The following is a 25,746-nucleotide window of genomic DNA, read 5'->3' as shown; positions in this document are numbered from 1 at the left end:
GAATTCTGGGTTGATAGTCATTTTTCCTTCTTCTTTATACATTTTAAAAAATATTTATGTATTTATTTATGGCTGCACTGGGTCTTCGTTGCTGTGCGTGGGCTTTCTCTAGTTGCGTTGAGCGGGGGCTACTCTTCGATGCAGTGCACAGGCTTCTCATTGCGGTGGCTTCTCTTGTTGCGGAGCACGGGCTCTAGGCACGTGGGCTTCAGTAGTTGTGGCATGCGGTCTCAGTAGTTGTGGCTCATGGGCTCTAGAGCGCAGGCTCAGTAGTGGTGGCGCATGGGCTTAGTTGCTCCGCGGCATGTGGAATCTTCCCGGACCAGGGCTTGAACCCGTGTCCCCTGCATTGGCAGGCGGATTCTCAACCACTGAACCACCAGGGTAGTTCCCTTGCTCTTTATACATTAGAGATATCATTCCATTGTCTTCTGGCTTGCATAGTTTCACTTGAGTAGTCTTTATAATTTTTAGTTATGTTTCCTTGTAAGCAATGAGTATTTTTTCTCTGAAGATTTTCTCTTTAACATTGGTTTTCTTAAATTTGGTTATGATATGCCTTGATGTGATTTTCTTTGTATTTATCCTGCCTTGGGGTTTGTTGAAGTTTTTGGATATGTCAATTTATATTTTTAATGAAAGTTAGAAAACTTTCAGCTATTACTTCTTCAAATAATTTTTGTGTGCTTTTTCTTTGCGGACTGTAAATTACACCTTTGGTAGACAACTTAATACTGGAATGTGACCCACTCCAAATATTCTGACTTAATTGGTCAGAGTAGGAGTGTTAGTATTTAAAAAATTTTCCCAGTTAGTTCTAATGTGCACGCAGGGTTGAAAGCCACTGACCTCATCCAACCTTCCCAAGTTAGAGCTGAGGCCACTGAAGCGAAGCATGGTTAGAAGCAAATGTAGGTGAGATCACAGTCTGTTGCAAAGCCCACCTAAAACAGAGTACGGGATATGTATAATACCTTATATCCTCCCAGGAGACTGTCTCTTGGCATCCAGGTATTTGCAATTGTGTCAGGAGGTCTGCAGTGCATTTGAATTCAAGATGTACATCCTCCAAACTTAGTAGCTAAGGCCAACCCATTAGCTATGCAAAACTATGGATTTCTGCAGTCCCCAAATCATTTAAATCAGCCTATTACCACTATAGTGCCCACATATAGACCTGGTATGAGTCATTGATTGGTTTTGATCAAGTTGATGAGAATTCTGCTGTTTAACAGACTTCAGCACTCTGGAGAACCCCAGGGCATATTCTGCCAGTGTTCCTATCAACTCCATTTCCAGGTTTACATCAGCAAAGATGTTCTCAGCTTGGTTTCCGTCATTCTATGCATTAAAAACATAGTGCTTTCACTGAACCAGCAGGAGGCAAATATTATCTAGATTTTGATACTGAGTAGCATTCTGAGATTTATTGATTCATGTTCAAAATTTCAGGGATTCTATATAGGATTCTTTGGTGAGATCCTTAGGTGAGAATTTTTTCTTTCCCTTTTTCCCTCCTTCTCTTCCCCTCCTCTCCCCTCCTTTCCCCCTTTTTTCTCTTTCTCTCTCCGCTTCCCTCTCTTTCTTCTTTCTCTTTTTAAATTAACCCTAGGTTGGTCACACCTGGAGTGGTGAGACGCCTCTGCCTGGGGACCACATGCAAGTTAGTAGAGAACTGGATTATTCCAGCGCTCCTTTCCTGCCTTGACAGTTTTTCTAATTCCATAACGCCCCTAGATGATTCTTGGCTGATACCCAGTTTCAGATTTTGGGCTGATAATAGCAGGCAGATGACTCCCCTCTCTGCCCCTCTCTCCACAGCACACTCCTAGCTTTTGCTTGGGCTTTGACTCACTGTTTGGCTTAGACAAACCCACTCATCAAGCTGGCATTTTACAGGTGGCTGAAGACAGATGCAGAAAGTGAAAACAAAAAGTGATGGTTAACACTTATGAAGTGTGTATAACTGTTTTAAGTGCTTGACCCTCAGAGCCAGGCTATAGACAGGCACTAAACATTACCCTCATTTTATACAGGAGGAGACTCAGGCACAGAGGGATTAAGTAACTTTTGGAAGAACATGATAGATAAGTAGCAGACCTGGGATTTGTACCGAAACAGTTCTTAACTAAAGCTTAGAGACTTGGTCTTAACCACTACCCGACTGTCAGAGGACAGCCCTGTGTTTGGATTAAGTAGGTGGCATCTGAATACCATGCTTCGAAGGACCAAAAGGCATTGCCCCTGATACCCTGTCATATGTCTACAACCTCCTCTATGAGCTCCTGCCTTTGAATAAGGCATCACTTACAGTTTCTGCATTCAGATGGACTCTGAATGCAGAAGTCCTCTACTTTCTAATTTGTGGCCTTGGACCTCAGCTTCCTTATCTGTAAAATGGGGCTACTAATACCTTCTTCAGAGGATCATTGTAAGGATTCAGTGAAGTTGTGTATGTAAAGCACCTGGCACAGAGGACCCACCATTTATTAAGGGATGGAACCACGGGAGGAAACACTGTGATCTGCTGATTGGCATCAGTGAAGAGCCCCAGAGAATGGAATATGGGCAGATGTTTTATTTTTAACTTTTTATTTGAAATACAAATTTGCAAATATAGTACAGAAAGTTTCTGTGTACCCTCCTAGCTTTTCCCAGTGTTAGCATCTTACATAATTTATAATTACTAAAACCAATAAATTAGTATTGGGAAACACTAATACTAAACTATAGATTTGTTTCAGATTTCACTGTTTTTTTCATTCATGTCCTTTCCCTGTTCCAGGATTCAGTCCAAGACCCCATGTTGTATGTAGTTGTCATGTCTCCTTAGTTCCTTCCAGTCTGTGACAGTGCCTCAGTGTGCCCTTGCTGTTCATGACCTTGACCTTTTAGAAGGGTACTGAGCAGTTATTTTATAGGATGCCCCTCAATTCGCATTAGTCTGATTTTCCCCTCATGATTAGATTGAGGTTATATTTTTTTGGCAAGAATACCACATATGTGATGCACCTTTCTTAGTGCATCGTATCGGGGGCCAGGTGGTGTCTATACGTCCCATTACTGGTGATGTTAACCTTGATCACGTGGTAAAAGTGGGGGTGGCTGGGTTTCTCCACTGCAGATTACTGTGTGTGTTTTGGCCTTTGTATTGATAAATATCTTGGAGGAGATACTTTGAGATAATTCAAATATTCTACTTCTCCTCAAATTTTCACCCATTAATTTTAGCACCTTGTCTATAATAATTATTACTGTGGTGTTGTAATGGTGAATACTTACATTTCCCTCATCCATTCTACATTTATTAGTTGGAATTCTTCCATAAGAAAGAGCTGCCCCCACTTGCTTATCGATTCAGTTATTTATTTATAACCATATGGACCTGTGGGTGTTTAGTTGATGAATGAGTTCTAATTTGGCATTCTCATTATTTATTTTATTGCTCACATTGTCCCAGCCTTGGCATTTCAGGTTGTTTCCTCTGCCCTTTGGCCCTGTGGCCAGGGTTTGTGAAAGCCCAGAGTTCACCTTGGGGCAGCAAGGGCCAGGCTGTGAGAGGGGGCAACTTGAAGGGGAGTAGAAGTGAGAGGGGAGATGGTGGCACCCGAGACCCCTTCCCCATATAGAATCTGCTTCTCTAAGACCCATTCAATTCTGGAGTTTCATTGGACAGCCCTATTTCCCTGCTCCATTCTACAGCTGAGCAAATCAAGGCCTCAGGAAGGGAAGGGGCTGTTGGGGGCCACTGAGCAAAAAGCTGGGTGGGTGGTGAGGTGGGAGGGGTGACCTGAGCTGGAGCCCTGTGCCTGCCATCCTAGGCTGGCCCTGGGCCCCCATGCGGTACCTGTTTGCAGGGCAGCCTGTTTCAGGAGCTGGGCAGCTAAGGGCTGAGGGAAGTGAGCTCCATCAGCAGAAACTCAGGAAACAGGAGGCTTCTGGTGCAAAGTCTCTTTGGGAAGCCCTGGGGCTATTGGCGCTGCTCCCTCTCCTTTCTGCCCAGCTGAAAGGGAGGGGTTTTCATTGCCAAATCCCCAGCTCCGGCTCAGTGGGGGCCTCTAATCCCCTCCTGGCTCAGGAACGTGGTTCAGCCCAGGCCTACTGGAGGTGCCCCCAGAGAGGATTTGTGCAGGCCTGGGAACAGAGCTCCATGCGGCCCCAGGCCCACCCAAGCCAGAGCTGGAATGCTAGCTGCAGAGCATGGGAAACAGGCATAGGGCTGGAGCTGAAAATAAGTTCTGTGAGAGTCAGGGGCTACATTAATAGAGGTCCAGTGGGCAGAAGGAGGGATAGGCTGGTGTGACACACGACACCAGCCTATAGCAACTTCAGTATCTGAGCTCTTCTGGCCCTGACTGTTTGTACAAGCACTAGACCCTGGGCTGAGTGGAGACATACCACACCCAATGAAAATAGAAAACCCTCCTTTCAGTCCTGGAAGCACACGCAGAAAGCAGAGATTGTGAGTTCTGCTGGTCCTTTCTTTTTTTTTTTTTTTGCGGTACGCGGGCCTCTCACTGTTGTGGCCTCTCCTGTTGCAGAGCACAGGCTCCGGACACGCAGGCTCAGCGGCCATGGCTCACAGGCCCAGCCGCTCCGTGGCATGTGGGATCTTCCCGGACCGGGGCACGAACCCATGTCCTCTCAACCACTGCGCCACCAAGGAAGCCCTACTCTGCTGGTCCTTTCTAGTCTACAAGGAGTTTCCTTTCTACAGAGGTGGGGAGAACAGGGGTTGTGGGGGAGGTCTCCATTTTACAGATGCTGCAGATGAGGCCTGAAAGAGAAAGGGGTTATGACCTTCTCTGGGGAGTGCAAATGATTCCAGAAAGAATCAGGCTTTCCCACTTCTGAGTTCTGGGGTATTCTATGACCCCATCCTGTCTTTGGGGCCTGTCTTCTCATGTCTGACTCATCTCCAGCCATGGTGAACAGTGTCTAAGACTCAGTAGGTGCTCTGGAAAGCCCTCGAGCATTCCCCATGCTCCTGCAGGGTGGACCATGACCTTGGGTGGGTTGGGCAGAGGAGGGGCCTCCCCCACACCCATCAGTGTCGAACAGATAGATGACCGAGTGGCGTGAGTGCACGTGTGTGTGCACGTCTGCAGGGCGAGGAAGTGGCATGTGCTTGGAGGAGCCTGCAGAGAGGCACTTGGCTGGATCCCCACCCTCGTCTGGCTCTGGTTTCATACTTCCTTCCCCTGCAGGCCTGGGGAGGCCAAGCTGCACAGATGGCCATCTGGCTGGCACTTTAGGACACGGCCCACTGCTCACTCCCAACCTTCTCTTCCCCTCCTTCTCTGCTTCACTGGCTCTATGGACTCTGAAAGGAGTGCTGGGCCAGGATGGAGAAGCATCAGGGGTGACAGGCAGGGGCCTCAGGCACAGGACTGGGCCATGGTAGAGCTTTGCACCCTCACCACGATCAGACTCTCATTGAAGGGGACTCATGTCTGTGCTGCCCAGGTCCTAAGGCCTGGGAGGCAGGAGGGTCACAGGATGGGGGAGGCTGATGCTGTGCCTACTGAGAAAATTCCACTGATGTGAGCATCCTCCTTGACTCTATAAATTCCATTCCCAAGAGCCAGTCAGAGGTACTGCAACTCAGCCCCTCCCTCTATCCATACATCCCCCTCATTCATTCCATAAACCTCTCTTGATGCTTATAGCATCCTAGAACCTGTTCTAGGCCCTGGCAGGGCGCCATCATTTATTCAAGGTGAATAAAGAGCCATTGGATTTGTTCAGAACCCAATTCTGGCTCCAGAGTTTTAAGAATTGACTGCTGGGGAGGATAGGGACAATTCCTCCCAAGCATCATTATAGTGACCTGCTCCCTGCAGAGCTTTGTGGGCAGAGGATATAAGAAGGGAGGGGGTGGGAGGTGCTGGGGAAAGAGGTAAGAGCTGGGGGTGGGGCCTGAGTTATGGCCCCAGGTCTGGTGCCTACACACTCTATGTCCTGGTAGGGTTGCCACATTTGGCAAAAACAAAACAAAAACGGGACTCCCAAGTAAATTTATGTGTCAGATAAACAGTGAAAATTATTTAGAATAAGTTTGTCCCTCGCAATATTTGGGACATACTTATACTAAAAAATTATTTGTTCTTTATCTGAAATTAAGACTTAACTGGGCACCCCGCGTTTTGTCTGGCAATCCTATGGACTGGGCAAGTGGATGATGGCAGACCCTCTCTGGGAGTCTGTTGCTTCATCAGCACCACTAGGGTGAGGAGGGGGGCCAGTGAGAGCCAAGGACCCTCCACCTCCATGGAGGGCAGACTGCCTGTTTCATACTAGCCCCTTGCTCAGTACCACCTGATGGGCAGGATTGATGCCTTCAAAGTGTATGGAGAAAAGTCTGGGTGTTCGATGAGTCAGACCTGCTCTTGTGAGACCCCCATTTTTGTCTCTCCCTGATGGAACAGGTCAGCCTGAGTGAACCACTGGGCATCATTACATGAGAGAGCCTGCATAGGGGTGGTCCTAGGTCACCAGAGGTCCCCCTACAAAGAAGTCCCAGGCTGTCTGTCCCTTTCAGTGTTTTCCCTGCTTCTAGTTCAACCTTGCCCTTGACTGCCGCAGAAGGAGGCCAGAGAGGGAAAGAGGATTGCCATGGTCACACAGCATGCAGTGGGGAGCCAGAAGCAGCTCTCCAGCCACCCAACACCCTGCCCTGTGCCCCCTGGGAAAACACGCTCCCGGCCCTGCACAGTCTTCTCTGAGGGTTCTGTTTGCGGCTATGGGGGTTCCTGCCCAAGAAGGCCTAACGGGGTCTGGGGGCCTCTGCCCAAAGGTGAGTGACACATTGGTCTGAAGCCAGTCTGGCCTGGGGTGTTGAGAACTGCTTTGAGCATGAACAATCCCATATGTCCAACGGCTGATTAGCCGCACAGAGATGGGGAGGGGGAAAGATCATGAATAAAGAATCCGTATTAACCAAAGAGCCAGCGACAGAGGCCCAGCTGAAAGAAATTAAAAAGATGATGTTTTCAAACACTGCCCTCTGACTGGGGAATTTTTCTAGCTGCGAGTGAGTGTGTTACAAATTTCAGATGCTAACGTATTGACAAAAACAAACAGATAAACAAAAGTTGAAATGCAGGAGGCCTCCTGGGTCTGATGGAAATCTCAGTGATGTCCCCCCACCCCCTGCTTCATCCTGTTGTAAAAACAATGCAGCTAACAATGATATCTGACAGCAACTCCTTCCCGGTCTGGATGCTTTCACCCATTGTTCCTTTGGAAGAAAGTTGTCTCTTTAAGCGTCTGCATGTTGGTGATCTTGGGAGGAAAGAACTAAGCAGAGTTTCCTTTATTTATTTACGTCCCTTTTGCTGAATTCTGATGAAGTACAGGGAGGCAGGCAGGCAGCGGAGCATCTGGCTTCTCAGGAAGATGGCTGTGTGGAGAATTGGGGCCCTGGCTCCAGACTCAGGGAGCATGTGCGGGCTCTCAGAGCAGACGAAGAGTCCCTCGTCCCAGCAGCTGGGGCTGCAGCGGAGTCCCCCAGCTTCTCCCCGGTCCTGCTCAGGGCACCCCTGCCCTCTCCTCGGCCCTGGGCAGGCTGTGCGTGGAGCAGGGCGTCACGGACGAGAGCCTTATTCACACTGGGGCGCAGGGTAGAGAGGGGTATGCGATGTTAAGTCCAAAAGAAGGTGCTCAGGCTGGTGCAGGTCCTAGAAACCACAGGCTCGGAAGGTGATTGGTAGGATCCAGGGGTGCTTAGTCTGAGGCAGTGGGAGGGGGAGTACTGACACGGGGGGGCCAAGCCCTGTCTCATCTTGGCACATGTGCAGGGTCGTCGTGGAGCAGAGGGGAAAGACTGTCCTTAAGGAGTGTATGTTGTACCAAAGATGGAAAAGGGAGGCCTCTTTCTGTGCTCAGATGACGTCACTCTCCATCAGAATCAGGCGGAAAGTTGGAAGGGTGGCCCTGTAAATGGAGCGAGTTCCCCGTCCTTGGACAGGTGGCAGCGAGTGTGCGAGTGTGTGTTTATCGTTCACCCGCCGAATTTGTTCTGGGTTCTGGGCCTGTCCTTGGCATGGCTGGACCCTCCTGTAAGCCTCCAGTTCATCCACACGAGTTTTCGCGCGTTTGCATTCTCGAAGGGAGGCTGAGGTAGAGGTCAGGCTGGGTAAACCTCGAACGACTGGCAGAGCCAGAATGCAAATCATCGCTCTCTGGGGGACAAGCTGCTGCCTGGGCAGAGCCTGCTCCGTGGAGATGATGTGGGGGATGTGAGCACGCTGTAGGAGATGGGGCAGGGACCACTTCCTCGTCCCAGAGGTGTGACGCAGAGGACCCCTGTAGAGAAAGCCTGGGGGTTTCCTGTCCCCAGGTGATGGGCGAGGCATATGCCCACCTGCCCCCTCTTCCTTCCGCATCCAGCACCCAGCCGATGGGGCTTTGTCTCTGACACGAGGCAGCCTGGCCATTGGAACGATTTGGAGTCTGACAGCCTAGGGCTCGGGGCTGGTTACTCTACTTATCAGCTGGGGGACGTGGAGTGGGGAGCCCAGCACTGCCAGCCTCGGCACCCCCCTCCCCAGACGGCATCAAAGGGCTCACTAGGCTGGGGGTGGGCCCTGCGGACGCTGACCTCACTCGATCTGCTTCTCCGCCCCAGTGGGATGGAGTCCCCGCCCCACCTGTAACTCTCCACAGTGCCATGCCGGGGAAGCTTCCCCAGGACAGGGACAGGGACAGGGTATCTCTAACTCCTGACGAAGCCAGGTGCCTAGAACCCAAGTGGCAGCATAAAATGTACTTGCTGAATGTCTTCCGATGGCCTGGGCGGGGCATGTCACCAGGAAAAGGCTCCTGCGAGCTGGGGGTGCCGGGTGTTCTGTTCCAGGCGTCTGTAGGTGCAGCACTGTCGGCCTGGGCCAGGCACACGCAAGTTCTCTGGTGTTGGGGAGAAGCTTCAGGGTGACTCGCTCTGCTCTGCAGCGTCCTACAGCAGCAGCAGCAGCAGCAGCAGCAGCCACGGGCCCCCCTGCCACGGCGGCTGCCATGTGGTGGCCGATTTGCTGTGGACCTCGTGTGCGCCTATGAAGGATGGGGTGGCGTGGGGCACGAACCCCGAGTCCACTTCCCGCCACTCTGCACTGTGCAGGCGCTGGAAAGGTCTTCCTTCCGTGGAGCAGAGCGTCTGCCTCCTTTTAGCTTCTGCACATTTATCTTGTTTGTGTCCTGTGGGTCCCCCTGCTTGGGGATGGGCCACCAGAGGTTTGAAGACAGGCCCAGCGTTCTTCCTGCCCTGGTCCTGCTGCCCTGCTCCCTCGTGGCCCTTGTTGGAGGGTCTGTATGTGCCTCTCCCCATTTCCTTACCTGTCTCTGGCTTCTCTTCCAGAACTCAGCACATGACAAAGGACCCCCTTCCTTGGTGGGAAACCCATGAGGAAGCCCAGCCATGCCCCAGGATTGCCCAATCCAGGAGAAAACACACAAACAGTGTCATTTCCCTGACCCCACTTCCCCATTCCCAGACTACTGTGGAGCAACTGTATTTTTTAAAGTAGGAAGGTACATTTATTTCCTCTCCAGTAAAACCAGGAAGTGATCTTGGAGACACAGAGAGTTCAAGTAATTTGTGTAAGATCGCACAGCACTTGGTAGTCAGGCCAGTCTTGGAAATCCAGACCCCAGCCTCTGGCCCTAATTCCTTCCCTGAGAACCTCTGTGGTGACCAGCTGCCTCATCAGGTGGGGAAAGGGCCCGTGGCTGACATGATTGATGACTTAGTGCTGTGTCCATTGTGGGGTGTCCTTGTTGAGAACACAGAAATTGCAGCAGGACCACTGGGGCTTCCCTGGGCCACAGACACACTGGGCCTTTGTCCACCTGGCCAGGATCTAAAGCGGATATGGAAATCGGCTTACAGCAGCCCCTGAAGGCCCTGCAGCCCGGCAAAGCATGTCTGAGAAGGAGAGAAAAAGCAGACACAGCTCAGCAATCCCCCTACCCACAGAGGAAGCCCAGATCACTCAGCAAAGCAGATGCAGAGACCATCTGAATTGCCAGCAATGTTTCCAAAATTATATCAATCTGGCCTAGTGGCCTGGGGACTGGCAGGGATGCCTGTGGGAGGGGCCGGCTGTCCCCTCTGGGTTCAAGTGAGGAACGTGGCCCAGTGAGCTCCACGTCCTCTTTCATTATAGCCCCTCATGGAAGTAGTTTTTTTTTTTTTTTTTTAGGAAAACTCTTCAGAGCTCTGCCTTTGCGAGAAGCTCTATAAATAACTTGCTGGGAAACATTTCTGCCTGATACTTGCCACCTACAGAGAAAATAGTCCATACGTCAGGCAGTTTGGCATCCGGAGAAGCTCAAAGAGGGCAGCGTGGCGTGCAGCATGCGGGGATGCCTAGGAGTTGGTAGCAGACACAGACGGCGGCAGTCAGAGCTCACGGGTGCTGGCCCCGGATCTGGGTTCCAACTCTGGCTCTGCCACCTACTGCCCTATGACCTTAGGAAAGCTGGGTCCCCCCCTGGGCTTTGAGGTCCTTGTTGGCAAATGGGGCTGGTCATGTATGACCTTGTCCTCAAGAAGGTATAGTTGAGTGGGTAGGAACAAAGCACAGCTGGTTCTTGGGTCTTAGGCAGAGTGAAGGAATGGCCCTGGGAAAAGAAAAGAGAGTGGAGTGTCAAGGGGCTGGTAGGGGCAGATTCTTCTCATTTCCTCCTGCTGTCAATCCACTGTGTTCTCCTGGACTTGGGGATCTGGTATCAGGAGGGGAAGCCAGTGATGCCCAAAGTCAAGCTATCACCCTTATTGCTAAGATCGGGAAAGCGAGGCCCACCGTGCGGGGCGGGGGGCGGGGTGGTACACGTCTGGCCAAGGCCACAGAAAGGGAAGTGGCTGAGTCAGGCCTGACCTGCCGGTTTCCTGGACTCCGCCTGAGAGGGCACTTGGCCTGCAGATGGCTGTAGGAGTCCAGAATGTTTTGCCCCCTTGGCCTGTCCTCTGCATTTCCCTATAAAAGTGACCACAGGCACTGGGGTCAACTGGACAGTGGAGAGGGGGCTCCCAGATTACCTGGGAGAGGAGGAAGAGACCCAGCTTCGCCTGTCTAGGCTGTGGCATGGCTCATGTGGCTTCACCTGCCTCATCTGTGAAATGGGGACATGACTCTGACCTCCTAGGGCTGTTGTGTGCATCAGACATTCATCGAACAGAGATTAGAGAGGTATCGTCTAGTGCCAGGTGCTGCTCCAGAAAGGGGAACTGGTGTGATCTAGATCGGGGATCCATCCTCGCGAGGCTCCCTCTCTAGTGGAGCAGGCAGCCGAAAGTCAAGCAAAAAGGAGTAAAGAGGATCCCTTCACACTGAGATTATGATGTAACAGAGCAATGTGAACACAGCGGATTTCCTGGGTGGGTTAGGAGCTGTTTTGGGATGAGAGGGAGTCAGGGATGTATAGTGCATCCCAGGCTGTGGAAATTGCAAGTGCCAAGATCCTGGGGCAGGAACGAGGCCAGCAGCTGGTGTGCACTGGGGGTGGGGAGGGATGCGGTGGGGAAGTATTGGGGCCAGTTATGAGGGCTGAGCCGGGCCTGGCCGGTAGTGGATGCTCAAATGTGCTCAGGCTCGATCTGACATAGGAGGAGGCTAAGGGGAGCCGCCGTGGGTACCCCACAGTTTGCAAGCTCAGGCAGGACTGTGGGCAGCACAGGCTGGCGTGTAGCCTCTGTCAGAGCACAGGGGTCAGGTCCAGGCCTGGAGGGAAGGTGGGAGCTGGTGTTTGAGCATGTCTGGGGGGCTGTGAGGTCTCAGTCTGCCTCTGGTGGATGGAGGGAAGGATTAAGGAGGCTAGAGCAGAGCTGGTGAGGCTGAAGGATGGGGGGATGAGAACTGCTACAGTCAGCTGCCCCTGGAGCTCCCAAGACGTCACAGGCATTCTTGGGGTGGCGGGGAACACCAAGTCCCAGGAGTGACATTGCAGAGGGAAGAGAGAAACCTACAGAACAGAGTTGCTTGCTTGGATCAGCAATTCTGAAAGCGTGCTCTGCTGAACACCAGTTCCCTGCAGGGGGCAGGAACAATGCCCTAGCTTAGTAGCCCTTGGCGATTGCATTCCTAACACATACCCCTCCTCTTTCTTTATCAGGGTTTGCGCAGATATAAACCTTTCATGGGTTTCAGGTGAGACAGGTTTGAGCCCCAGCCCCCTCACAAGGAATAAACCATGATAAGTTTAAGCTGTAAGTTCCCAAACTTTGTTCATTGGTCCTTTGTCTCGGTGATTTTTTTTTCACAGTGTGCCTGCTTAGCTAGGCTCAAACAACTTAATATTTATGCTGGAACAACTTATTAGCCAACTGCAAAAACAAATTACATGAATGGAAAGAAAAAGTAATCATTTAAATTTATTTTTAAAACTACAGTTACGTGCTAAGGGGATGGGTGCACCTGTTGGGCACTGCACAACGTCTCAAACTTTGGATTTGGATTGGACATCACCACCATTTTCTGTTCCACACTGGTTTTCATACAGGGCTTGATTTTTATCACAGCAACCACCAAAAACTGCTTCTCAAGGCTATAGTATCATCAGAGGAATGCAGCGTGAGCTAACATGGAAACTATGAAGTAACGTGAACTAGTAGCTCACGTGGTGGCCAGTATTGCAGTGTTTCCCTTGAAAATTTTAAATATCCTGCAGCACCCCTGAGTTTTTTGTGGTGGTCTGGGGTGCCTCAGCCCACAGTTGTAGAACGATGGCTCTAAAGCAATCAGCCATTGCTTTGGGCAGGAGTATGTGTCACGACTCTGGCCAATGAAATGAGAAGGAAGGTCTTGGGAGGTTTGTGGGAAAGGCTTACCTCACTCATAAACACATTTGGGAAGGAGGCATCTCCCTCTGCTGCTGGTGGTTATAGTGTCCACGTGGTGGGAGTTCTGGACTTGCAGCTGCCATCTGGGTCCTGTGAGGGTAACTACCCCAAGGAGAACGCTCTGAGGGTGGCAGAGGGGTAAGATGGAGGGGCTCTAGCTTTGGGGATATTGTTTGGTGCCTGCCTTGGATTTCCTGTTGCACGAACGAATACCTTCCCGGAGAGTTTAACCTGTTTAGAACTAGATTTCCTATTACCTGCAGCCAGAAAGCATCCTACCGGATACCCCAGCAGAAGATGCGTGGGAAACACTGTACTTTCTCTCCTCTGCTTAGGGTCACCTATCAAAGTCTCTGAGAAATCCCACAATTCTCTGCTTACTTTTGTTCAAGGCAGAGTTTGCCAACTTTATTTGACCGAGGAAACCTTTTTTCCACAGTACCTAATTAACATCTGGCAGGACACTTGTGTGCCAAAACCCACACTTTTGAAAGGGATGCCTTGGATCCCTCCTCATAGCTCCACCGCCCCGCCTACCCCGGGAGCCCTGACACACAGACTCCCCTCAGAGGCGCGCCAGGACCCACATGTGTTTCTGTTCGATGGGGGAGACTAAATGAAGCCAGATGTACCTGGCCAGCCCACAGGCTGAAGAAGCAATGATTTAACGTCCCAGCTATGCAAGGATTAGCTTGCCAGAAAGCTCCCAAGGAGGGGTGGGGACTTGCCATCAGTCTGCTAATGGATTCTGCAGAAGTGCCCCTGTGGGCTGTGCATGACTGCCGTGTGCATGACTGCAGTGTGCGTGAGTGAGTGCAGTGCCCACGACCGCCGTGTGCAAGACCGCTGTGCCCCTGACCTCTGTGTGCGTGACTTCTGCGTCCGTGACTGCTGTGTGCACGAAAACTGTGCCCGTGACCACTGTGGCCATGACCTCTGGCCCATGACCTCTGTGTCCATGACCGCTGTATGCATGACCACTGTGTCCATGACTGCTGTCCCATGACCCCTGTGCCCTTGACTGCAGTGACCGTGAACCCAGTGTCCGTGACTTCTCTGTCCATAACCACTGTGTCAGTGACCCCTGTACCCATGACCACTGTGTCCATGACTGTTGTGCCAGTGACTGCTATGTCTGTGACCTCTGTGCCTATGACTACTGTACCCATGACCGCCGTGTACAGAGGCTCAAGACCCTCTGGACTCCCCAGAACAAGGTCCCACCCTCTCTCTAGTTCCCCTGCTCAGCCCTCTGGGGCCCCACCCCTATCAACTTGCCTTGGCCTCCTGTTCCCACTCCTACCGCAGCCTTGGTCTCCCTGGCCCAGAAGTAGGAGGACTCTGCTGGCCACTAGGTGTGAGACTCAGGCCATTACCTCCCCACTCTGGGGCCCAGAGATTATCCAGCACAGTGGTTTTCAAAAAGTATCCCTTGGGCTTCCCTGGTGGCGCAGTGGTTGAGAGTCCGCCTGCCGATGCAGGGGACTCGGGTTCGTGCCCCGGTCCGGGAAGATCCCACATGCCGCGGAGCGGCTGGGCCCGTGAGCCATGGCCGCTGAGCCTGTGCGTCTGGAGCCTGTGCTCCACAACGGGAGAGGCCACAATAGTGAGCGGCCCGCATACAGCAAAAAAAAAAAAAAAAAGAAGTGTCCCTTAGGGCGTGTGCCCCTGATTCAACCAGGACAGCTCTCTATTTACTCTTTTTATCCACTGGGTTCCCACACAGGAATTCACTGGGAGAAAATGCTTTGTGGCAGGAAAAAAAAGTCTGAAACCACTGATGTTGTCCAGCCGTGCATTTTGCAGAGGAGGGGACTGGGGCCTTTCCTCCCAACACTGCTCTGGGATCATTGGAGGGAGAACTGGACCGGAGGAGGAGGGGCTGGGTCAGGGTTGGGGAGTGCAAGGACAGCCTGCCGAGAGGCAGTGGTTCATTCTCGCTGTGGGCTTTGCCTGCTGTGACCCAGGAGAAAAAGTCCTGGAAACAGTCAACGATGCGGCCAGGAGCCACACAAAGTGTGCTTCTCTAACTCTGGGTCAGCTCACTGGCAAGGAGCCAGGAGGCAGGCAGCCTGCCTGGGAGGTGGAGTGTGTTCTGTTCGCTCTGCCGAGGTGCAGGGCTGGCTCCGGCCACCTGCACTGGGCCACCTTCGCACAAGAGCTCAGCTCTCGCTCCTCCTAGCTGCCCGAGCTGGGTCTCAGCCCAGCCAGTGGTATGGATTTAGCACCAGGAGCTTCAGAGAGGGCTGTGCAGGACCACTGCTCCAACAGGCCAGTGGGCATGGTGCTTGGGGCCCATCGTACTCTCAGGCGCTCACAAAAATGCTTACATTTCTTTTTAAATCAGAAGAGAAGAAAAACTTTTAGGCTGAAGAAAATCTTTCAGTATATCGTATTAATGTATGAAATCTTTATACCAATGCATTGCAAAATAATGATATAATATCAATATTTATTATTAATACATTAATATTAATTATATATAAGTATGTAATCAGCATTATTATATATATAGATAGATAGATAGATAGATAGATAGATAGATATGAAGGGGCCCATGAAGAGAAAAAAATGCCCACCAAAGTTATGATGACATCATGGTGTGTTCCTGGGTACGTGATAGTGGTCTTCAGATCTTGCTTAGTTGCTGGGGCTGCCATAACAGACACCACTGACTGTGTGGCTTAAATAACAGAAACTTATTTTCTCCCAGTTCTGGAAGCTGGAAGTCTGAGATCAAGGTGTGGGCAGGGTGGGTTCTTCTGACGCCCCTCTCCTTGTCTTGCAGGTGTCTGCCTTCTCCCTGTGTTTTCACATGGTCTTCCCTCTGTACCTGGTTCTGTCCTAATCATCTCTTCTTACAAAGGCATCAGTTATACTGGTTAGGATTAGGGCCCACCCTAATGACCACATTTTAACTAAATTACCTCTTTAAATATCCTATGTACAAATATGGTCTGTTATGAAGTACTGGGGATTAGGACTTCAACTATAAACTTGGGGGGACACAATTCAGTCCTTAACAATCTTCTCACTTGAGTTCATGCTCTTTTCCTTGCAATTGCCTGTCTTCCTTCCCTTCCTCCCTCCTTCCCTCCCTCCCTCTTCCCTCCCCCTCTCCTTCTTCCCTCCCTCCCTCCTTTCTTTCCTCCCTCTCACTCTCTTTCAAAAAGAGAAGGGCTCTAAATGGAACATGCGCTGCTTAAGAGACACCTGCTCTCACATGGAGCCCTCCCTAGTCCTCTGTTCCTTCTGCAGAGCTGTGGTACTGGGGCTGTCCAGTGCTGGGCTCTGGGCAGGTTTAAGCTGCTAGAAGGAATACAAAGGGCACTAGTGCTATAGAGTGGACACTGGTGCTTCCTCTACCTTTGGATGCCAGGGTTTGATCCAACTACATCCAAGGTGGGCAGTATTGGAATTCTGGGTTTATTGGGAGATGATCATGTATGTATAATATCCACATATGTGGGCTTCCTCTCCCACAACAAGACCCAGACATTAGAGAACTCTTCCCCACCAACTCCAGCACTTTCCACCCCATCCCAGCCACCTTCAGCTATATGGGGTAGACCAGAATGGGGATCTTGATATTAAAATGGCTCCATTTCCTTAGGATTGAAAAAGTAGTGGATCCAAGCAGGTCTTAGTCTCCTGAATGCTGGGAATCCTTGACGTTTTACTAGGATTTTATCATGAAAGGGGAATTAGAGACTCAGGGCGAGAGCTCCCAGCCACTCCTGTTTCAGTGTCACCTGAGAGCTATTCTGCTGCCCTTGAAAATTAAATGCTACTTTCAAGTGTGGCTATTTATGTGAACTTTGTAAAATTGGCCTTTATATTAAATGGGTCTTCCTGAGGTTAATCTAAAAATGAGGAAGAGGAGGGAGAGGACGAGGGGAAGGGGAGGTAGCAGCCGGGGCAGGACAAGGCAAGGCTGGATCTCTGAGTTAGATTCCCTTTCGTCCTGCCCTGTAGTGTGGTGGCTTTGCCTCCTCTGGGGTCTCCAATCCCGACACGAGCCTTGGCACGTCTCAGTGATTTTGCCCCCATGGATGTGCTCCAACACCTTGGTGGGTCTTATGATCTTGCCGTCAGATTTAGGACATAGGCTGCAATCATTCCAGAGCTAGAATCAGCCCAGCCTTGGCCAGACGGGGCCTGATGACTCAACCGGAGAGCAGGTGGTGCAGGAGGAAAGGGGCTAATGGGCTTCTATCAATCAACCCCCTCAGCTTGGTTTCTGTCAGTGGAAGAAGAGCCTAGGCTGGGGGACTTAAGGTCTGGGGTTCAGCCCCTCCTCAGAGACTCATTTCACATGTGGCTTTGGGTGAATCTCTTCCCTCTCTGGACCTCAGACTCCCCATCGTCTAAATGAGGGAAATGGACCAGATGAGTTCATCGGTGCCCACTAGGTACCAGCCACTAGGGGAGGTGCTGAGGATCAAAGACAGGAAGATGAGCCCACAGCCTTCCTGCCGGCCGGTAACCTGCCGCAAGCCAGGCACGTTCACTTACTAACTTTACCCCCTGAAATATATTTCTTTTATATTTTTCTCGTTATGAAAGCAGTTCATGCTTATTATTTAAAAAATATATACAGAAGACTCAGCTAAGGAAAACAAAGGCAGAAACGATCCCCATAAATCTCACCCCCCCAGAGACAGCCAAGTTTCGTGCCATGGTAGATATTCTTCCAGACCATTTCCTGTGACTACAGTTACGCATACTTAAACATAGAACTAAAACAGGACCGTATATGCTATTTATCTTTCTCAGTCTTCGCAACCACTCTATGAGGTTGTTGGTGTCATTATTTTCACCTTAGAGATGGAAAAATAGAGACTCAAAAGAGGTGGAGTAACTTTCTCAAGGTCGTAGGACTGCGATGCAACACCAAGCCAGGTTGATAGCAAGTCCAGAGCTCTTTCTCAACGCTCATGTCTAGGAGGGAGCCGGGCGGGGAAGCAAGGGATTGTTCCAGCACTTAACCACACCCCACAGGGGCCAGACCAGTGCACTCACTTCAGGGCAGCTGAGTCAAGGGTCACAAAGAAGCTCACCCTTGAATGGTGTCCTCAGGAACAAGGTGGACTGTGCCAGGTGGAGAAGCAGTGGGAAAGATACTTCAGGCAGAGTGAAGGAAGGAGCAAAGTCAGAAGGGCAGAAGTCCACCAAATCCATGTTCCCTCAGCAAAGGGAGGCGGCCGGGGCGATGGGACACGCATAGTGTGTGCAGGGGAAGGGGCAGGAGGGGAGCCGGCAGGAGGAGGGCTGTGAACCATCCTTCTAAGCAGTTCGGCTTTCTCCTTAAGGGGAGGGGAGCTCTTTAGGGCTTACTGGGATATGAATGGATCTTTAGAGGAATGCTCCAGAGGCATCTGGAGGATGGATCAGGGCAGGAAGGGTCAGTAGTCACTCATCTGTTTGATCCCCTGACTCCAGATATCACCCCCAGGAAAGGATGGCAAAAAAAGAGGGGATCCAGGTCCCAAGGGCCTTGGGAAGGTGGCTGGATTCCCAAATACTCATCCTACGAAAATGCACCTCACAGGCTGATGAAGGGCACGGAGCCCGTGACGTGTGTGGGGGGGCCGTGGATATCTATCCCTTGGAGGGAGGAAGGGGTCGGGGAATGAGGGGCTGATTGCGTGGCAGTAATCGCTGCTGTGTCTCATTTCCAAATCTCGGCTCAGCTGTCTGCGCCGACCTCTGCTTGCTCCATCCGCAGCATGAGGCAATTCGCTGCTTGGGATGCGGTTGACATGGTTTAAGTTTTCTCATGGTGGTTATGTCTAGGAGGATTGACGTCCTGTGCTCCACTCAGTGGAGTCAAGCCCTGGCTTCACCCTGACCATGTCCCGTAGGCGTTAGAAAGGGCTGGGCGTGGGACAGACAGAGGGCTCACATTTAGCAGGGACCTGGGCTACCACTGGAGCCGCCACACCAAGAGCCGGAGCTGCACCCATGACAGGTGCATGTGGTTGTGAGAGGGGAGTCAGTGAACAGGGAGGGGGCGGGGTGTTGGGTGGAGCTGGGAAACGTCAGCTGAGGAGTGTAGGCTGAGTGGCTGGAGGAGAGAACGAGGAGGGAGTAAGGCTACCTCACGCCGCAGTGACAGTGAGGGTTCGTCCTCGCTTGCGCTACGTGTCCTTTGTGAGCTTGGGTGCCTGTTTCGGTTGGAACTCCAGGATGGGACTGGATAGGACTTTACTGAGGGTCGTGCCTATGAGAGATGAAGGTGGAGGGGGCAGGAGAAGGTGGAGAGAACCGGCAACTATGATGCAGGTCTGAGACCTGTGAAAGGAGAGGTAAGGCAAGATTGGGCAGGAAGAGCCTGACTACAGGGCAGGACCGAGAAGGTCTGGAGCAGGCAGATGGGGAGCCCCAAGCCCAAAGGTGCCCATCAGTGGAACCCCACATTGGGCAGGAATGGCCCAGTTCTAGTATCCCAGACATGGATACTAGCAAGGACCCACGCACTCCACACTCTGAACCCAGGCTCTTTGGAGAAGCCACTGTCTGGAATGTCGTTGGTCACTGGGACAGAGTTAAAAAGATACCCTGGGGGGGCCTCCCACTGGGAACTAAAGGCTCTAGTTCAGAGGAGACGCATGTCAACTCCACTGGTAACCCATCAGCCAGAGCTGATCATCTACCATAAGGGACCCAGCAAGTGAAAGTCCACTGCCTGCCTGGAAGCGGGAGAGCTGAGCATATCTGAATGTAGGAATGCCCATCATAGGATATGAAGAAGAGGGATGGGAAGAAGAGATGGGTCAAGGGCACGATTGAAGGAAGGGAGGGGAGAGTGAGGAGAGGGCGATCAAGGCATGAAAGGAGAAATGAAGGAGTGAATGAACCAGTGACTGAATGAGTGAATGAAGGATTAATAATGGATGAGTATGGCCTAAAGGATGGAGCCAAGAGTGGGTGAGGGGTGAATGGATGAGCAGAAGTGAGAATGGAGAAGCAGAGGAGGGAGGACATTGGTCCTCATTTGCTTTGGAAGGGCAGCAAGCAACGTTTCTCTCCTTTTCTTCCCCTCACCACCTCCAGTCAGGCTACATTTATCCCAAGAATTGCACCGACCAGCCACTGGGTGGTTGCTGCAGGAGCGTCCTCTCCAGGGCCTCTGGGGCCTGGAGCACAGGCTGGGGAGGGACTGCCTTTCCTTCCCTCGGACAGCAGCCTGCAGTGTTGAATGACCTTGCAAATCATAGTCTGGGGCTGATCATGTCTTTGCCTGCCTCTTGCAGAGAGGGATGAAGGCTGCCAGCCTGCTGTGGCCCCTTTAGATGCCCCGGAAATGCCCTTTCCCCACCACTATCTCCCCGATGCCTGGAATCTACCCAGCGAGGTTCCCTTTGTGGCTTAACTCGCCCTCTAAGAAGTCTTCTTTTAAAAGAAGGAAGCCTCTAACTAACCCCACTCCCAGTCACTGAAGGGCAAGCGTATGCGGGGCACGTGGCAGCTGCTGGGGTGAGAGACCTGGTCTGAGCCCTTGACGAGGACCTTGGACATGCCTGCAGAACAGTTATAGGATGACCTTGGGCAAGCTCCTTCCTCCCTCTTTGCCTTAGTTTCCCCACCTGTAACAGGGAAGGAGTTTGGACAGATCGTATTTTATACAAGAGGGGGCATGAGATACTGAGTGATTAATATAGTTAACTGGTTTGATAGTTAGAGGGGCGCTGAGTGGCATGACTTTTGTCCTCATACACAGGAAACGGTCCTGCCTTTGAGATTCTGAGGTTGGCCTGCTGGGGATCTAAGCCAGGCTGCCGGGTCTAGATTAAAAGGTTGGTGAGAATCACTTGGACTCGGTTCCTGGATGCTCTCACCTGGGTTTGCTGCTGAACAGCAAGCGAGCAGTGCCGAGGCTGGACCCAGAGCAGGCTGCAGAGGTGAGCACGGGTCCCTGTGCATCCTTACTTTGGAAGTGTGCCCGAAGTACAGAACTCAGCACATCCTGCACAAAGCAAGGGATCTGCCAGGCCCTAGGAGCCCAGAACTGCAGGTTCACTGCCTTTTCTATAGACTTATTACTCAAGTCCAGTATACTTCCAGAACAGGTCATGAATAGCAAATGTCCACCTCGATGGAATTTCACAGAGTGAATGCACACGTGTAACCGGTACTGAGATCCAGAACGCGAAACAGAACAGAAACAGATTGCGGCCAGCATCCCAGGGATCGCGGCGCTCCTTTGTGTCTGGCTTCTGTCTCAATATTGTGAGATGTCTCTAGGTTGTTGCATCTGGTTGTACTGGACTCCTTCTCACGGTTGTTGGTGCTCCCTTGCGTGCACCGCCTTTTATGCCTGAGGCTGATATCGTGGTCCAAGGTCTACCTGTCACCTGGAAGGCAATGCCTTGACGCCCTGTAGTTGGCTCTTCTGCCTCCTACCTCTTACTGGATCCTCAAGCTCGCAGGAGGCCCGAGCGTGATCCATCACAGGCAGCAGGACTATCAGAGGGAGGAGGCGAAGGCCAGAGCCGTGAGCTTGATGAGCTAAAACCAAATGAGTAACACCCTTTGGGGGTGGGGAATGGAGCAGAGGGTGGGAGGAGCATGTGGCCCCCCTCAGGTCTGGAATAAGCTGACCTGGGCTCCATCACTGCCACAGAGGTTGGCGGCTAGGGCTCCTTGGAGTGCCTATGATGGAGTAAGGGGAGACATCACCTGGATGTCAGACTTCTGGCCACCTGGCAAAGGAAGGTGTGTGCGGGCTAGGACGAGTAGAGAGGAGGGCGAGGTGGGTTGTCACCTGCAGGCACAAGATACTGGGGCCCTGAGTGTGCAGCAGGATACTGAAGCAGTCAGATGGTTAGGACCAGTGTGGGGACAGGATGGGAAAGCAAAGAGGAGAATGAGAAAGGGCGTGGCGGAGGTGCAGCCATCTACAGAAACGGGGGCTCCGGGTGGGGGTCTCCCAAGCAGGGCCCCCTCTCCTTCCCTCTTAGGCCTTCCGTGCCTGGCACAGGGCGGGCCCACTGGCAGTGTTAATGAAAACAGGTGACATCCCTCCCAGGTGGAATTTCCATGGCAGGGCCTGCAGAGCAGGTGGGGACAGTGTCTCTCCCACCTGCCCACTGATGGCGCCTCCGGGTCGTACAAGCTGCCAGGCGGCTGCAGGGTCTGGGCCAAGGTCTGGCCCTTGGCACGACGTGGGGAAGGAGGCAGACTTGAGCCCATTAGCTCCGTGCTGGTCTCTGGAGGGCAGGCAGGGGGGTTAGCTGGCTGCTTGGCCACCTGCTGACTTCCCAAGACCACCCCTTTGGGACTCGATCCAGGGAAGTGAGTGATGCCGTCATTAGATGTGAGGCGTCAGCAGTCCTTCCCTCCTTCTCCTCCGTGAGGCCGGGTGAAAGGTGGTGGGCTGGGCCTGCAGCTCTGGCTTCCAGCCCAGGCTCTGCTTTTGCCCCGAGTGTGGCCAGGGACACGCCCTGCATCCTCCTGGCTGCCTTCCCATCTGTAGAACCAGTGTGAGTGCCCTTCTATCCGGGGGTCCTTCCAGGTCCCATCCTCCAACAGGTGACAGTGAGGGGCCAGAGGCAACCGGTTCTTCCCCCAAATGGGCCAACTGGGGCTCGCTTCCACATCCGCTCAGGTCCCCTCTCCCTCCCTGCTGACAGGGGCTGTGGATGGGGGCTGTGATGGCCATGACTTGTCCTCAGTGGAAAATGACAGCCAGGAGAGAAGAGAAACGTTCGCAATCACCTGCCGAGCACAAATTGAACTGACTAGTGGTGGCCCATTTTAGGAGGGTGGGGTGGGGAGGTGAGCAAAATGCCAAGGAGAGGGAGAGGCACAGGGGTATTTTCTGTGATCGTAAGAACAATAGGCACCGCTGACCAAGGGCCTCTTAATCTGCACAGTACTAAGGACTTAACTAAGGCACAGTACTAAGGACTTAACATTACACAGCATCTCGTTTCATCCACAACACCAAGGACCTGTGACCCAAGGCTCAGGGAGTCAGAAGGTGGAGTGAGGCTGCAGTGCAAGGCCCTGAAGAAACGGGCTGCTGCTCTTCTCCAGGCCCCCAGGACGTAGACAGTGATGGAGAGAGTGCTCCGTGCTCCCAGCTAGTCCCCGGCACATCCCCTTCTGGATCTGTGTGTCTTTGATGGTCATGGGGGGATGGTTCTGAAACCGGAGTAGGTTCAGTGGCTGGGAACGTCAGTCAAGTGCTCAGGTGTGCCAGAAATGGGATTTCCTCAAATTTCCTGTAACAATTCACTTTCTGTGTCTGGTACCCATTCTACCAAGGGGATACACACAGGGCCCTGTGCATTTCTGGCCCTTTCCTTCCTTTGGGATGTGTGAGTCCTGGGAGCCTATGAAGGTGATAGGGTGGGTGGGGCGCCTGGCTTCCTGGGCGTGTCCTTCAGGCGACGGGGCCTCAGGTGTGTTCCCCGTAGGTGGTGCTGAGATGTGGCTGCACAGTCTGTGAGCCGCCTGCAGCCTGGCAGTGTCCTCTGCTGCTTTCTCACCAGGCTTGGGCACCCACAGAACCAATGTGCTCTTTCTGATATCCACTGGGGCATGAAAACCTGTGAGGCTGCCTGACGCCCCATCTGCCTAGACATATCCTTATTTTCCAGAACCTCTCCTCCTCCCCAGGTCTTTCTGGCCATGGGGCCCAGGCTTTCATCTTCTTGATCGCATGAATCGATGTGGGAATTTTGCTACCTTCCTGGTGGGGGAATGGGGGTGTGTAGGGCTCATCTCTCTGGGACCTAGTGACGACTCTTTTGATATCGCTCCCTACAGGTTCCCCTTCCCCTCTGTGTCCAGGGAGACCCAGACATGGGATCTGGGAACTCTGCCTCTGATTCGCTGTGTATCCTCCACAGCCTTTTTCAGAGACCATTAGTCTTTCTGGTTTCTGATGGGATGGCTCTCTGGAGTTCCACACTAGAAAGAGATGTCCAGTCTCTGTTTCCTCCAGCTCCATCCTCTCCCTGAGGCAGTTAGACAGACCTCCAGGGCTTAGGTGAAAGAGCTGCTACCTGGAGAACACTGCATATGTAGACAGAGGCAGAGGCCCGAGGGAGGAACCATGCCGGGCCCATGGAGCCAGAGCAGCCGAATCAACGTCTTCTCCGGATCTCCATCCCGGGGCCATGGCCCCCTCGTCCAGGGCTCAGATGTGCTCCCATGGCACCTCTGATCTGTTCCATTCCAGTGGGCCTGGCAAACAGAAGGAGCTCCCCACAATGTCACCGGGGCCCCAAATCAGCTCTGGAGCCACCAAATCTGTTACTAATTTAAGTGAGACTCTAAGGGGAGTATTGAAGACCCAAATGTACACCCTGTGTGTCAACAGAAGGAAGTCTGCCAACAGACAGGCTCCAGAATCACAGTGTGTTGTGGCCCCACCTCCCCCCCGTGCCAGATGTGGTGCCCGTTCCCACCTGTAGAGTATGTGGTAGACCTCATGCTGACCTGGGGCAGCTGGTGTGACAGTGGTTCTTTTACAGATCAGGAAGCTGAGGCTCAGAGGGGTGAAGTAATTTGTCCAAATGAGAAGAGCAGGGTCTGGTCTGTCTGGTCCCAGAGCCCATGGTTTTCCTACTACACCTCATCATCTGAGAGGTTTTTTGTGGTTACTAAAAACTGGCCACCTTTTGGCGAAGTTCAGTGTCCTTCTGATTGTGGAGAAGAGAGGGGGCACATGACAAGGTACTGCGGAGTGGGCTTAAAAGGCAAAAGGGGAGCCCGTGCCTTCTTTCTACCTCAGCACCCAAGCTAACATCTCCCTGTGTCTGCTTGCTGCATGGGTGCAGGGCACGGTGTCAGGAGAAAGGCCAATCAGACACGGGGCATGGATTCATCCCCCTGGACCCCACTGCCTTCAGAGACCTGCCAGGGGAGGGTGGTACTGTACCACAGACCCTCCTGTGGCTCTTCCGAAAGTGGGATCCGTGACATACCACGTGCCACACCTGGGGGCCTTTGGTAGACGTTTTGGGAACAGAGGTTTCCATGATCAGAGAGCCTGGGAAGGGACTTCCCTGGTGGCGCAGTGGTTAAGAGTCTGCCTGCCAATTCAGGGGACACGGGTTCGATCCCTGGTCCAGGAAGATCCCACATGCTGCAGAGCAACTAAGCCCGTGCACCACAACTACTGAGCCTGCACTCTAGAGCCCGCGAGCCACATCTACTGAGCCCGTGTGCCATAACTCCTGAAGCCCATGTGTCTAGAGCCCGTGCTCTGCAACAGGAGGAGCCCCCGCTCGCCTCAACTAGAGAAAGCCAGCGCTCAGCAGTGAAGACCCAATGCAGCCAAAAATAAATAAACTAATAAATTAATTACAAAAAAAAAAGAGCCTGCGAAATACTGACTCAAATGGGGTTAAGTGTGTTTCCTATGCAAGAATCTTTAGAGGCTTCAATATGCATTCTGCTTCATTACTCTCCCGAGGGGGTTGTAGAATCTGGGCTCTCCGCTTCCTCCTAACTGCAATGCAAAGGGCATTCCGTGTCTGCAGCAGTACCCCTTTTGGGAAACAAGGCTCTGATGGCCAGTAGAAAAGACTCCCTAGGAAGGACAACAGATAAAGATCCTGGGTCTGCACAGGAGATGGGGTCTTGGGTCCAGGGAGGCAGCTTCTGGCTGTGTGAGTCCTGGGCTCGGAGGGAGGCTTAGACTTGGAGGTGGGGACCTGGGTGGGAGAAGGGTCCTGCAGAAAAGCTAGAGCCAACTGTGGAGGGTGGCACCGTCAAGGACAGTGGGTGTGAAAAGGACATGGCCCATTTGGCTGAATCTTTCTAGCAGGCTTAAAAGGGAGAACAGACATCGGGTTGAAAAAAGAGGCTAGATCAGTTCTTCCGTCTTGGGTCTGATCACAGCAGAATTTGGGGGCTTAGCGTGGGAGCCTCCGTTTAGAGACACCTTGCCA

Source organism: Leucopleurus acutus, assembly GCF_964270905.1.
Source record: "Leucopleurus acutus genome assembly, chromosome: 14".
Taxonomy (NCBI): Eukaryota; Metazoa; Chordata; class Mammalia; order Artiodactyla; family Delphinidae; genus Leucopleurus; species Leucopleurus acutus.
The sequence above is the reverse complement of the archived record's forward strand: the minus strand, read 5'-3'. Positions refer to the sequence as shown.